Source organism: Garra rufa, chromosome 1, assembly GCF_049309525.1.
Source record: "Garra rufa chromosome 1, GarRuf1.0, whole genome shotgun sequence".
In the NCBI taxonomy this organism is placed as follows: Eukaryota; Metazoa; Chordata; class Actinopteri; order Cypriniformes; family Cyprinidae; genus Garra; species Garra rufa.
The window spans coordinates 68022407-68026648 of NC_133361.1; the positions used below are offsets into that span (position 1 = coordinate 68022407).

At 39.9% G+C, this 4242-nt stretch overlaps 2 non-coding genes across 2 annotated transcripts; one reads left to right on the forward strand and one right to left on the reverse strand.

Annotated features, from left to right (window-relative positions):
- Positions 1 to 159: 159 nt before the first annotated feature.
- LOC141289056 (U5 spliceosomal RNA) lies at positions 160 to 274 on the reverse strand. Its single transcript, XR_012339806.1, has one exon. It is a non-coding gene; the product is annotated as a U5 spliceosomal RNA (small nuclear RNA).
- Positions 275 to 1114: 840 nt separating this feature from the next.
- On the forward strand, positions 1115 to 1196 carry trnas-cga (transfer RNA serine (anticodon CGA)). Its single transcript has one exon. It is a non-coding gene; the product is annotated as a tRNA-Ser (tRNA).
- Positions 1197 to 4242: the final 3046 nt, after the last annotated feature.

Genomic DNA, 4242 nt, shown 5'->3' on the forward strand with positions numbered 1-4242 from the left:
ATGGACGAGAGAGTGCTGTCTTTCCATGCTGGCTAAAGAAATTTGTAGCTGCGAAGCTGGAAGCACAAAGGCTGCAAACACAGACCATGACGAGGCGCGCTTCGTTCCACTGCACGCTGGCGGGTGGCCAGATTGACTCTGCTCTTGACACTCTAGTGTAGCTCTGCTGTGAGCAGAGCCCCCAAAAATACAAGTCACTCGCAAAGGTTCCCCTCCACGGAAATCTTTAGTAAAAGGCGAAAGATTTATGCGCTGATGACGAGAAACTCGAGATGTGTCTCTATGCCCTTGGACCTGTGCGCTCACTGTGGTAAACCACTACGCTCACCAAGGGTAATCTAGGGTGCCGACACCTGCCAATATGATTTTCGTCACCCCCCTCACTCCAAATGGGAGAAGTAAAAGTTACGAAAGTCCCTTCCCTCACCCAGTATTCACAAACCCGATCAAGGTAATGTCATCTCTTTTTTCATGCCCCCGTATTAGAGGCCAAAAAAAATATTAAATGAAATAAAGCGGTCCAAGTAATGACCCACTGTAATGTGTAGCATTCAAGATATTGAGAGACTTTAGCTCGTGGTGGGTCAATCTGGTATTTCATGGAGTAGGGGCTCGTTTTGGCAAGTTGGGTGCAGTCGCGTGTGCTGGGAGCGAAGAACAGCAAGCGCAACTCTTCGTTAGTATGGTGGACAGTATCTCCCCCTGTCACGTGGAAGACTGGGGTTAGATTCCCTAACGGGGAGACCTAGTTCTTTGCTGCTGTTGAACGACTCATCCAAAAGCTATTGGTGCAGACAGAGGTCACAGAAGGAGTTCTGCTTCGAGGTCAACCGCAGCCGAAAACAATGCGTTGGCCGGGAATCGAACCCGGGTCAACCGCTGGGAAGGCAGCTATGCTCACCACAATACCACCAACGCAGGCGCTCAGTGCCAGATTTAAGCGGTCAGAAAAGAATGCTCAAATCCGGGTCATGGCAGCCCTTTGTCGTTGAGCGACGGGGACGTCCAGCTTCTTTTTGCCAACTCACCCTTTAGTTGGATTTTGCGCCTGAAGCTCGGCGGCACCCTGTGCTGCCCGCCTCGAGACAAGAGAGCAGGCAGTCCATATGCAGGCGTAGTCGTGGCCGAGAGGTTAAGGCGATGGACTCGAAATCCATTGGGGTCTGCCCGCGCAGGTTCGAACCCTGCTGACTACGGTCGGGCAACTTTGAGGTCAACAACGGGACAGAGGACATCGGGGGCCGCCGTAGTTATGGCCGTACCTTCCAGCAATCAGCCGGCTTAACATTTCCTAACAATATTTGAATACTTTCGAACGTCGTCTGAACATTTCTGAACGAAGTCCGAACGAGGTGCATACTCCTTTGTAACTACAACCGAACAGGTCCTAACGCAAATCCTAAAGCTTCGAACAAGTGGGGCAAAGCAGCCAATCAATTCCTACCAAGAGGAAAGAGCCAATCGGCCATCAATCGCGCCGCTGAATGAGTTTTTTTTTTCATTTATATCAAGCAGGTGTGACCTTACAGTAGTTTACTGTTAGAATTTCAAAATCTTTCATCACTTGAATTAAGATTATATTAATTTAATTTTAAAGTACAGCCATCACAAAACCAGACCTTATAACAAAAAATTGTTTACTGTTGTTACAAAATCAAAATTTTGCATAGCTATGACAGGACACACTGGCAAGTAACAATGCCTTGAAAAACTTAAATCTTAAAAAAAGATTTCTTTAAATATCTAAATTATTTAAAATAATAGATAATTATTTTTAGTTATATTTAAGAGAAAACACAATTCTAGATTATAATAATGTAGTAAAAACACGTTTTTTTTCTTCTGATTGATATAATAAATTTTTTTTTTAAATCTGCATACTATTATTTTTTAATTTTTTTACCACTATGTGTGAAGGGAAATCATTATACCATACAGGGCTAATAATTATTTCTCACTAACAGAAGAAAGAATAGATTCTAGAATAGATACTGCCAAATCCAAACAGACTCCATCATTAAAGCTGTGTCATAAAATCCATGGTATTGTTTTTTTTTTTTAAATAAAGTTACATTTCATCTAAAACACTGCTTAGATTCAGTGACCAACTGGGGTGCTTCACTAGATAATAGCTCGATTTTGCAAAACAAAATGGCACAAACTAATTGAGAGATTTGTCCACTAGGTGGCACGTTAGGTCAACATCGATCATTATAGAGAAAAGTTTCAAGCCCTTGAGAAAAATAGATCTATATTATTCGAAAATAAACTAAACTGCAGCAGATTTTCATCCCTCAAATCATTAGTCACGTTTCAGCTGAAAATCACGCAGTAGTCTAAACACTGATTTTACAAATGACACTCAAAATTCAAGGAGAAAAAATGAGATTTTTTTTGTGAAAGGGTTCATAAATACAAGTGTGTCTGGTAAAGGCAGCTAGCAGGCTAGCTAATTTGTTATGAATGTTTTTAATATTGGTCTCCAACACACAAGGAGGATTAACCTAATTGGCAGACGTGGTGCACTCCAAATTCAAACCAATCAAAAGCATCAGAATAGCACCGCTTTAATAAATGGCCTTAGCAGAAGGCATCGTGCATTTCAAAAACAGGCAAAGCAACAGATTAATATTATTCAACATATCCCAGATTTTTAAAGAAAATTTTTAGATGTAACCCCATTTGTAATCTTTAACATTTTCATAAGTAACTGTAATTTAATTACACATTTTTCTAAGTAACTGTAACGAATTACTGTTACATTTATTTTGTAATTAAATTACGTAACACCGTTACATGTAACTAGTTACTCCCCAACGCTGACCATCCAATTAATATTAAAATCACCAGACATCATACATTCACAGCAGTTATCAAGAGGAGCAAGAAGATTCTTCAGTTCATTATAAAACTTTGCATCATGACATGGAGGATTATAAAGCACAACTATATTAAATGTCATATTTGGAGAAAGAATAACATTTAATCCCAAACACTCCATGTTCACCTTCAGTTCAAATTGTAAACATCTAAAATGCTCCCTTATATAAATTAAAACAACACCACCCCTTCCACTGACCCTATCTCTCCTTTAACAAGTATATCCTGGTACATTAATTAGGTCAGTAAGAACATTATGATTCAACCAAGTCTCAGATATACACAAAAAATCCAAATTGGAATCAATAAGTCAATTCTGTATCTGATCTATTTTTGGTCATATACTTCTTATATTTATATGTCCTCCCAGTATTCCTTTAAGTTTATTCCCAGAGTTCCAGATGACTTTAGCATGATTCACAGTTCGAAAGAGTCTTGACTTCCTCTGTTTCAATATTGCATGATTTATTGCATGCCTTTTAGCCCTCGTAAAACTCTGTTGGCATTTGTCCGTTATTGCAGACGGGCCATTACGGTAATGACAATCTGTAACTGGCATATAAGGATTAATGTGAGGCATAGAACTTACCTCAGTGTCCATGTAAGTGATCTCAGACTGATCAAACACTACAGGTCCTTTTAAAAAAACTTAGCATATTGTGATAAAGTTCATTATTTTCTTTAATGTACTGATAAACATGAGACTTTCATATATTTTAGATTCATTACACACAACTGAAGTAGTTCAAGCCTTTTATTGTTTTAATATTGATGATTTTGGCGTACAGCTCATGAAAACCCCAAAATTTAAAAAAATTAGCATATTTCATCCGGGCAATAAAAGAAAAGTGTTTTTAATACAAAAAAAGTCAACATTCAAATAATTATGTTCAGTTATGCACTCAATACTTGGTCGGGAATCCTTGTGCAGAAATGACTGCTTCAATGCGGCGTGGCATGGAGGCAATCAGCCTGTGGCACTGCTGAGATGTTATGGAGGCCCAGGATGCTTCGATAGCGGCCTTAAGCTCATCCAGAGTGTTGGGTCTTGCGTCTCTCAACTTTCTCTTCACAATATCCCACAGATTCTCTATGGGGTTCAGGTCAGGAGAGTTGGCAGGCCAATTGAGCACAGTAATACCATGGTCAGTAAACCATTTACCAGTGGTTTTGGCACTGTGAGCAGGTGCTAGGTCGTGCTGAAAAATTAAATCTTCATCTCCATAAAGCTTTTCAGCAGATGGAAGCATGAAGTGCTCCAAAATCTCCTGATAGCTAGCTACATTGACCCTGCCCTTGATAAAACACAGTGGAACAACACCAGCAGCTGACATGGCACCCCAGACCATCACTGACTGTGGG